Consider the following 11,758-nt stretch of genomic DNA (forward strand, 5'->3'; position numbering starts at 1 on the left):
TCTTTCCCATTTATTAATTACACGAGGGGAGGCATGAATCATAATTAACTGAGATGGAAAGGGGAAGATGCCTTGAACCGAATTGCTGAAGGGAAGTAAAATAGCAACCCAAAACCAGTGAATGTGAACCACTTGATTCAGCATTCAGGACACTAAACTTGGTCAAAAAATCTTGGCTTCACGGCCCACATGTACCAATTACTGTATTTATATATATGTACCAATTACTGCTATTTATATTTGCTTCGTCTCTGAGCCTTGGCTTTCTGCACCTCTCAAATGAGTGTAATATGATTTATGGCATCTTGCACAAGACTTAACTAAGATACCGCAGTGAGTCTGAAAGTACTTTAACGCTGTAAAGCATTGAGAATAATGTAAGATATCATTAACAGGGAAATTTCCACTGGGCATTTCTCCTCCTCTTCCCTTTCCTCAAAGAGTAGAAGAGTAATTGAGAGGGCTACAAATTTTAACACTATAGATGGGTCTTAATTTAAAAGAAATGATGCAATGAATTATTTAAACTGAAGAATGACTCGATAATATAAATAACCACCTCACCCCTCCATACTTGATTTATTTATTTATTTTGTTTTTTGCAATTATTTGAGAGAAACCTAACAGAAAAGAAAACTTGTCTCAAATAAGAGACTAGGGAAAGGCCAAATTGCAATGCTAGGTCTTTATTTTCCTATGTCAGTTCCTTAGTAACAGGGTGCGCTGCCCCAGACCAAAGCTCCCTGCTTAGTATTTAACACGCATTATGCATCTGAAATGCGCTTAGGCACTGTTCAAAGCTTAGATCATGTCCAGCTAGATCACAGTTGAGATAGACACAGGCTTGTTTTTCCTCTGCGGAGCCAGTAAGGACTGGGCTACACCGGCTGGTTCACTTGGGGATCAGAGTCCAATTTCAGATTATTCTCTGTTTAGTTCACTTACCACCGTATTGTCTTACCTAGGACTTATGCAAAGAGCCATTTCTTATATTATTTTCAGATATTTCAAACTTTCAGAGGACAACAGCGAAATATTGGCTGTATAGGGTACTCCTCCCTGCCCGCCCCCCACACACACATCCCACCGCTGGTCCTTTAACAATGGTAGCAGAGTATTTTGGAAGAGACAGGATCTCCTGCAGTGCACAGCACTTGTTGCCTTCTCTTGTAACTGACTCAGAATGTTACCATAAAGTAAGTTCCGTCTCAAGGTAAAACTGGAGACAATGACAAATGATCCCTTTCTCTGTCTTTCTAATGATCATAATAGCTGTTCTTTATTGAGTGTTAGCCAGTGCTGGGTACTTTACATGATCTCATTTGAATGATCCCAGCAGCGGCCTTAAGAGGCAGCTGCTGTTCGTTGTTCCCATTTTGCAGGCTAAGAAACAGGCAGCCTTCTCTCATTGCTGCCCAAGTTCTTACCTCCTGCGCTGTGTTGCTGTGAGCCTGTCCTACTGCTTCTACTGCATGGTAATTATTATTTTATATGTTAGTTATATTCTAACACAAGGGTTTCTGTTAATTTTTAAATGAAAAGGGAACTTCTTTTTTTAAGTTGGGATCCAGAAGAGAAGCTTTTAAGGTGAGAGATGGAGGTGGAAGTCTTCATTAAAATTTCATTTAGTCTAAAGTGAATTTTTCTTCTTTCACATACAAGAATGGAGTAAGCAAACTGAAAATGAAAAAACCTTAAGTGAAATTAAAGCTTTAGGATTAAAAATCCTAAAAAGGACTAATCAATGTAACCAGCATTGACAAAACATTGACAGCAAACTTTTTGGTTTGACTGATATAGAAACCTCTTTTTCATTGAAATAAAGAGATGATTATTCAGATTGACAACTTATTTCCATTTTCTCGATTCCTATGTACTGCAGAGCATTTGTTTCATAAGCATCATGTTTATATACAGTTCCCTGTGGCTAATGAATATGTTTACTACAAGTGCAGGACTTCCTTCTTTATCATTCAGGGAAAGGTATATGCCAAGTACTTATCTCCTCCTAAAGGCATGACTTGACATTTTCATAGCTTTCTTCAGGCCAGCATTTTGAACTCCTGCCTCATCTGGAAATGGTGGGTTTTGCTACATAACAATTATTCATTTTTTTATTTGATGGTAAATGCTAAAAAAGGGGAATGTTTGCCCATAAGAGATATGTTAATCATTGCAAAATATGGACCTTGTTTTGGTCTATATTCAAATAAACTAAAACATTTTTTTTTGAGTCAGAGTCTCACTGTGTTGCCTGGGCTAGAGTGCCGTGGCGTCATCCTGGCTCACAGCAACCTCAAACTCCTGGGCTCAAGTGATCCTCCTGCCTCAGCCTCCCAAGTAGCTGGGACTACAGGCATGCGCCACCATGCCCGGCTAATTTTTTTCTATATATTTTTAGTTGTCCGATTAATTTCTTTTTATTTTTAGTAGAGACGGGGTCTCGCTCTTGCTCAAGGCTGGTTTCGAACTCCTGAGCTCAAACAATCCGCCCGCCTCGGCCTCCCAGAGAGCTAGGATTACAGGCGTGAGCCACCGTGCCTGGCCTAAAACATTTTTTAAAGGACATTTGTAGGACAATAAGGGAATGCGAACACTGAATACTTGATGATGTTAAGCAATTGTTGCTTTTGGTGCAGTTTGTGATGATGTTTAAAAAAAAATCCTTACCTTTTAGAGATATATACTAAAATATTTGCAGCTGAAATGATATGATGTCTGGGACTTCCTTCAAAAATATCTAGGTTGTTGGGGGCAGGGAAAATGGGAGTGTGGAGGAAGCTAGATTGCCCATTAGTGGATTATTGTTAAAGTTGAGATATGGCTACATAGAGGTGCATTCTATATTTTGCATCTCTTTGAAATTTTCTATAATAAAAATGTTTCTAAAAATTAAGTTGTAAACCATTAGGAAAATTGGGGAGAGGAAGAAGGAGGGAGAAAGGAGAAGAGAAGAAGACGTTCCATATTTTATGTAGACATGGAAATAAATCTTCACACTGTTAGAATATACGTTGTGCACACTTGTGATATAAGTATTTAGAGTCTAGAATAACTGTTTAGAAACTTACTTGACCAGACATAGAAAAGAACCATATAAACTCATTAATTTGATTCTGGATATCTTAGATTACCTCTTTCTCCCATCCATCTAAAAGCTGAAAGGAAAGTATTCAATGGTAGGTATAAAAATTGATCATAAATTACATAAATGTGCATTGTTTTTGTGATTTTTTTTTTACACTATAGGTTACTACCAGCAGAAGTCCCTCAAAAGGGCCCTCTAAAAGATCATGAACCTCTTGCAATTGTATGTGAGCTTTTATGTTTGTGTACAGATAAACATTTTTTGGAGGAATCAATTCATAGCTTTCATAATATTTTGGGGGGACCCCTCAAAAGGATTAAGAATGATGACCCTAAATGGATCCACCTGTAAATCCCACACAAGGGCAATAGGCATCTGGATCTGTCCTTAGGAAGTTAGAGTCAAAGTTGGAATCAGGTGACACTGTCAGATGATCCAAGTGCAGGGTTCAAGAATAAGATACAGTCATGAGCTGGTCATGAGCTTGTCAATCAGAATCCACATGGACGGGCAGAAACATTGTCTGGCACTGGGAGAGAGGAACAGAAAGAACACAAGGAAGCCAGTCTGAGTGAATACCTGTTGCTTGAAAAAGAATTGATTTTAGATTTGGGCAAGACAAGTTTTACTTATATATTCCAGTGTAAGTTAATGTGTCTGAGCTCTCAAATAGCTCCCAAATAATAACTCTACTCTCCTTCCCAAGAGGTTTCTCCATACCCTCTAATCAATCTACAAGAGATTCAGGGGTGATGGACTCTTGATTTCTAATGTTTACTTACTCCTGTTCACTACATTTATACAAGTATGTCTGGAGCATCAACATTTTTAGAGAACAAGCACACACACACACAAATTATTCTTTTTCACATAATAATAATGTTTGCAACCATATCATACAAATGTAGATTATTATAAGGTCACTATGTTCATAAAATAATAATAATTAACATTCAGTTTTACAATTCAGGGAATAAGAACAATTTCTTTCAAAGATTGGATGGTTAGTGGGACTCATTCTTATGGAACATTGGATGAATTTATTTCTTTAAGCTTAATACAAACATTATGGGAAGCATTGTGAAGGATACAGAAGAACTAAAAGACAGTTCTTAACCTTAAGACACTTGCAGTCTTTTGGAGAAACATGAAACAATATCAAGCAGAATAGCAGTATAAAATGTTAAACTAAATATTGTCAAGTGCCAACTTGGAACCACATTCATAGGCTAGTTGAGGTTTCTTGGATACCACTTTTCGACAACAATAACACACATGCATATGCACACATACACACACATCCCTAATGAAAGTAGCTTTCAATATTAATTTGCCTTCCCACTTAAAAAAAAAATCAGTAATACATTGAAGTATGGATATAAAGTAGACTTGTCCTGTTTCCATTGTGTATTCTCCAAGAATCTTCTGCATTATAGGTTTATAGAAAAGTCACATTATTTAAAAAGGAAAACATCCTTACACAGGAGCATTGTATATAGCTAAATTTTTCAGGCTGAGCCTCTGTATACCTACTCATTTTTAAAAAAGCATTGTTCTATCCTATTTGATGGAATTTGGTAATGTTAACATAAATATTCACTTATTTAATTTAAACTGCACATAGTGTAGATTTTTCCACATTTAAGAGACACGTGTGTTTCCTAGTTTTGTTTGCCATTTAAATATCAACCAGTTTTTCAAATATATTATTTTATGTAAAGATTCCTCTTTATTCCTTTTAAATATTTGTAAAAATGAATGCTCAAATTATCTTTGATTCCTACTTCTATGTGGGTTAAATAGATAAGAAATTTTAAAAATCCACACCTGGAGAAACTTAGAGATGCTGTAAGGTAGACTAGGTTGAGGTATGCTTGAAGAAAATATGCAGGGTTTATATGGCCAGATTCGAAACTGAAGTATAAAACTATTTTGAGATGTCTGATCATAGAAGCACAAGCTGTGTTTCCATGGCCTCTCTAACAATGCCATCTGTCAAAGCCACAGTGACAGTCTAGTCTGGTAGGGAACAGCACACTGGGCCAAAAGACAAGACACCTGGCTTCTGGTGGCAGTGCCTTTACTCTCTTCATCTGTTTTCCTCTCTCTGAAATGGAAGTGATAACATCTGCCTTCCTCATCTCTCAGAATTTTGTGAAGACAAAGTGTGATAAATAATTGGAAACACTTTGGGCAAAACATTTAGAACAAATCAAAATCTTAAGATAGCTTTCTAGGACAAAAAATTGATTTAAGTGAAAATCAAATGGATAATGTAGCATTTTGTCTTCCCCAGATTACTACAAAAGTTCAGAAAAATGAGGTTTTAGGAAGATTCTAAATTCTATATCACTTTAAAAGGATACTCACAGTGGTGATTCCAGCCATGTGAACTCTGTAAAATAACATCTGGCTGACCAGTCTGTTGCTGGCAAAATCCAAATAGCACAGAAAAAGATGAATGATCTGGTGAAAAGACACTTAGAGTAGGCAGATCACTGTTAGCAAATGGTTGTTTAAGTTCTTTGTTTAAGAAAGTGTTCCACCTGGAATTTAAGGATTTGTGGTAAGCTTACCAGAGTCCAATCACCATCAAAGGCAACGATGAGAGGCAAACTCTGCCAGGTGCCACAGAAGAGCCTATGTTTTTTTCTCTTTTCCCAGCTTTGTGTCTTTATACCATCTCTTGTATATTTATCCTCCTTATTAAGACTCCTTTCTTTACCCAAGGCTTTTCTAGAACAAGTCCAATCTTCAAGTCGAACGTAGGCTTTAGAACTATATTATTCTTGAGGAAATTTCAGGGTTTTGTTCATAATTCAGTTATATCATACATGTTTTTCTTGGCTAAAGGAAGCCAATGTCTAAAATACTTCCCAACTACTGCTACATGTACCTTGTTTGATGAGTTCTTTTTTACTCATTGCTGGTATTGAGAGCTTTTAAAAGGTTGAAATCCATATTAATATCCAAAATATGTTTAGTTAAAAACGAAATGCCTAGTGGTAGAAAAATGATTCTATAAATCACAATGTATCTAATTCAAGGAGTACTATGTAGCTATAAATAACAATGCTCAAAGCTAGGCATGGTGCTTTCCTGCCTGTAATCCCAGCCACTCTGAGGCTGAGGAGGGAGCATTGCTTGAGTCCAGGAATTCAAGACTAGCCTGGGCATAGTGATACCCTGTCTCAAAAAGCAAAATCAAAAGCAAAACCAAAAACAACAACGAAAAATGCACAATGCTTATGTAGTTTCTGAAAACAAGGCAAAAGCTCATTATAATGCCAGTTTTTTAAATATAAAAGGTTGTAAATATAATACAGTCACAACTGCGTAAAAATACTAATAAAGTAATTGAAAAAATAGTTAATAACATTTATCTTTGGATAAACTATAGAGATTTTTTCCTTTATACTTTCCTGTATTTTTCAATTTTTCTATCATGAGCATGTTCATTTTTATTAAAATACGGTTTTCTTTGTGTTTTTTTCAGCCAGATATTAAGTGAATTGCTTTCAGATTGGTTAATGAGAGCAAAAACACTTATAATCTCGATAATAATGATAAAAAATATATATAACATTCTGGGAGGAACTGGTATACAACGAATGAGTTCACTCCAGACCACTCAACTTTGAGTTAAACCAGAGCTCAGCCTGTTAGCGTACAAAGTAGGAAGTGGGGAAGTTACTGCAGCTTTGTGGTGAACTTCATTTAACCTCAGCCACTATAAGCAGAGAGCCTTCGAAAGCCCCATGAAGGCCCACCCCTTCATCCTTCCCATGCCGACTCCCTATTTTATTTCCCTACTTCCTTGATGGCTTAAATCAATGGATAGGAAGGGAGGGAAAAAATGAGGCAGGTCAAACTTAAAGGTATAGGAAAGATTCTTTTTTTTTCGTACTTCCATCCCTGCAGGCAGAAGAGATCTTTTGGACAAGTTCTGAGAAATAGAACTATTTCATGTAGCTGAGAACTCAACTACTTCAGCCAATGGAGCTTGTGACCCAGTAGTGACAGTGAAGTTGAGTTCCCTTTTATTTCTCAGAGTGATTTTTTTTAAAAGGCACTGGAGCATGTAACAGTTTCTTTCTTTTTTTTTAACAACTCAAATTTAATGATAATGATTAATATACTTTGTTAACATTTTGTGAACTTGATCAAAGCCTAACGAAGCTTTTCTGGCATAAGATTGTTGCAATATCGTATTCAATAAAAGGTTTAGTGAGCAAAGGCTGGCTAAGGACATAGGGCAGTCCATATTTGGAGGTCCTCCTAAAATCTCTACTAGCTCTCCAAGGATACCCCAAATTTTTAAAAAGTAAAATTCATATTTTGAGATGCAAACAATATTTTCTCAATCATTTAAAATGTTGGGGAGGAAAACCGTCTCCAGCCTTTGTTGTTTATTTTGTAACATGCAATTTGTGCCATTATAAGGCAAGCCCCCTAAGTACTACTTGCAGGGAAGAAAAATAAATATTTGCTAACTTGGAAAGGAAAACAATAACAAATGCACGTCCAGGGTACAACTCTCCCTGGGGCTCCATGAAAGCTGGCAGAGGAGGTCTTGAAATGAGAGTTTCTAGGCAAGGTAGGGAAAGAAGGAGAGGGGCCCAGACAGGGAAGATCATGTTCAAAGGCATCACTGTGTGAAAAAAAAACCTTCAGGAAAATGAAGGCTGCTTGTGGAGGGTAGCTGGAGACAAGGCTAGAGAAGCAGGCACCAGCCACATCTCAGACTTAGATGCAGTCTAAGAAGTTTGAACTCTATTGTGTGGCCTAGGAATATCAAAGTGACCTTAGAAAGAGTTTCACTGGGCCAGCACAGCTGTTTCTAAACAGTTTCAGATTTGAATGCCTTTAGGTGGGGCAGGTCTTCTCCAGGTCCATGCAGCCTCCTACTTTGCTACATTAAACCCTATGGCTTCACACATGTAAGTGCCTGGTAGTGAAGGCATTTCACGTTGTCTCAAGAACCTGTGGGAACATAATTGAGAGCCAGGGAAAGACTGGCAGAGGCCAGTGGCATGATCAGATTTGCAATTTAGAAAGGTTGTTTGGGCAGCAAAGTGAAAAACAGGTTTTGTGACAGTTGGCAGCACAAACAAGAGGGAAGGCTGATCAGAAAGATATTTAGGAGATAGAATCTATAAGACTCGGCAACTGATCTTATGTGGTAGATGAAGAAAAAGGAAGTCTAAAATTGCTTCTAGGTTCTTGCTCTGGTAAAGGGATCGATTGGTTGTCATTCACTGAGATGTGGGCTTTGCAAAAGACATAGCAGGGTGGGGGCAAGGAAAGGACGTTGAGTTCAGTTTGAGAGTAGGTGATTCTGATGACCCTATGGGATAGATATCTTTGTCAAGCTGTCCGGTGGGCAAGAGATACAGATCCCTTGGATATTTGGCTCCACTCTGGCCTAGATCCAAGCCAGGTTGTTGGAGGTGAGCTTCTCTTGCAACTGTTTGTGAACCAGCTTCTGTGGCTGTATTCCAAGGAAAAGCCAGATTTCTGTTCTCACTTATTCTCACCTACCTCAGTTCTCAATTTGTATCCATCCTGCAGGGGTTTTAAGGAGGAGGAGTGTAATTATGTTTTATCTTCTTGTTGCTGTTCCCTCTCTCTCCCACCCTTCAACTAACTGCCCCACCATTGTTTGCACCATGATCATTTGTAGGTAATTGTGCCCGCATGGTTAACCACCCAACAGCCTGTGCTGAGATTCGTGGCTGCATGTGAACATGAGCTGCCACCAGCATGAGGTGGCAGACACCCAGCCTTGGCTGTGAGCATACCTGGCATAGAAGGCTTCCCTGTCACATGAAGACCGGCTGACTTCTCTGTAATAGGCTGCTGGAGGTGGTGGGGCTGCTTGTGGGGTTGGAACTAATGGCAAAACCATTCTTAGAAGATTGGCAGGACACATGCAAAGGAACAGCTACTTCTCAGACCCAAAAGCGTTTGCATTGCCTTTAGGAATTTGAAGCTTTTTCCTCTAGGCCTGAGAGGGATTTGGGCTCTAGAAATAAAATCTACTTCAAGTATGCCTTGAAATGATCAAATTTTTGGTTTAACTTTGGAATTTGGAGCTGCCTGAAAGAATAAAACAAATGCCCAGTAAGTGCATATAATGAGAGACCTCCACAAGGGATGGGACCCCATTGGTAGCCCTCCATGGAACTTCAGAGCATCTCCACAATGCTTTGGGTGATCTGTGTACTACCCTTTGATGTGGTGCGAGGGAATATCTAGATTAAGGGCAAGAGAGGCTCGTTGAATCATATTTGGATAAATTTATATATTTATGTTTATTTTAATTGTTATAATGCTTTGTTGAGACAAGTTAGGGGAAAAAAAGCAAAAAAAAAAAAATTTACAAACCCACCACCCCAAAACCCTCTCTGCTGTGGTTTGAATGTGTCCCCCAAAATTCATGTGTTGGAAACCTGATGCCCAATACAGTGGTGCTGAGAGGTGGGGCCTAATGGGAGGCGTTTAGAGTCATGGGGGCAGATCCCTCATGAATGGATGAATGCCATTATTGCAGGAGTGGGTTCCTTATAAAAGGACGAGTTCTGCCCCCTCTCGCTCTCTCACTCTCTCTCTATTGCCTTTCCACCATGTTATGACACAGCAAGAAGGCCCTTGCCAGATGCTGGCAGAACTGTGAGCCAGTACATTTCTGTTTATTATAAATTACCCAGTCTGTGGTGTTCTCTCATAGTAGTACAAAACAGGCTAAGATGCTCTCCAAATCCTTTTCTGTGTGTACAAATAGAAACATTGTTTTTATTACAAAATTGAGATCATGTTGTACACTTGGTGATTTTGTAACCTATTTAAATTGAGATATAATTGACACAAAATGGAACTCATAGACATTAAGTGACCATCATGATGAATTTTGGCAAATGGATACCCATCCTGCTGTCCCACCCCCGACAAGTCATACACCAAGAATGTCATATTAGAACATTTCCATCACTCCAGAAAGTTCCCTTACTTCTTTCCAAATCAGCCTTACTTTCCTTCCACCCTCCCTGGCAACCATTGTTTTGATTTCTATCACTACTTATTGGTTTTACCTGATCTTGAAAGTCATATAAATAGAAACATACAGTTACACAGAATTTTGTAAAACAAAACTGTAACAAAAAAAGAGAAAAATTTTGTAATCTGTTTGTTTTAAACCTAGTAACATGTGTACAATTTCCATTTCAATAATATTTATTCACAACATCACTTTCAGTAGAAAAATAATATTGCTTTTTATGCATGTCCTGTACCATATTTATTTATTTAACCAATTCCTATTGATGGAGATTTTGATTTCCTTTATTCTCTCCCTTCCTCTCTCCCTTCCTCTCTCCCTACCTGTCTGCCTTCCTTCTTTCCTTCCCTCCTATTACAAACAATCCTGTTATCAACATTATTATAGGTAAAGTTTTGCACATGAAGCTTCATTGTTTCTGTAGGTTACATTCCTAGAAGTGAAATTGCTATATCTAATAAATGCACATCTTAAGGGATGTTTGCAAATGGTCCCTAGAAAGATTGCCATAGTTTATTTCTTAATATTGTCAAAATGCCATATAAATTAGCTGGGCACGGTGGCATGTACCTGTAGTCCCAGCTACTTGGGAGACTAAGGCAAGACGATCGCTTGAGCCCAGGAGTTTGAGGTTGCAGTGAACTATGACCACAACACTGCACTCTAGCCTGGGCAACACAGCAAGACCCTGTCTCAAAAACAAAAACAAACACAAAAACAAAAAACACCACATAGGTTTGTTTTCTCACACCATGACCAACACTGGGAGTTGGGGGTGGGTGGAGAAATCTTTGATCTTAGTCAATTTCATAGTTTATGACATGATATCTCATTTTAATCTGTATTTCTTTGATTATTAATGAGATTGAACACTTTTTCTTCTGAGGAAAAATTTATTTTGTCATTTTATGGTAGAAATAGGTGGGCTGTTTTTTTAAAAAAACAAACTTTCCAAATGATCAGTAAACTGGTTATGGAAAAAAGTGATCCTATTAAGAATGGGAGGATAAAAAATAAACAATGTAAAAACCCACAAGCCAAACTTTCTGTCTCTTGTTATTTTTAGCCGATGGCCTTATCCTATAATCTTGACTTTTGAATAGTTTTTGCTTTTTAGGCAATGCTTTTATTTTCAATTACTTTTAAAAAGGTTTTGCTTCTTCTACTTCAGAGGAAAAATAAATTCAATTTGGAGGACTAGATTTTTAAATAAAAATTTATCCACCAAGGATATTTTAAAAATAAATATACCTTTGATATTTTAAGAAAGATTAAGGGGGTGGAGCATGGTGGCTCATGCCTATAATTGTAGCACTCTGGGAGACCGGGGTGGGAGAATCGCTTGAAGTCAGGCATTGGATACCAGCCTTAGCAACATAGGAAGACCCCATCTCTACAAAAAATAGAAAAAATTAGCCAGGCGTGGTGGTCCCAGCACCTGTACTCCCAGCTACTTGAGAGGCTGAGGCAGTAGGATCGCTTGAGCCCAGGAGTTTGAGGTTGCTGTGAGCTATGATGGCACCACTGAACCCTAGCTGGGGTGATGGAGCAGAGACTCTGTCTCAAAATAAATAAATGATATAAATAAATAAATAAATAAGCAAGATTAAGGG

Source organism: Propithecus coquereli, unplaced genomic scaffold (genome assembly GCF_000956105.1).
Source record: "Propithecus coquereli isolate 6110/MARCELLA unplaced genomic scaffold, Pcoq_1.0 Scaffold85, whole genome shotgun sequence".
NCBI classification, from domain to species: Eukaryota; Metazoa; Chordata; class Mammalia; order Primates; family Indriidae; genus Propithecus; species Propithecus coquereli.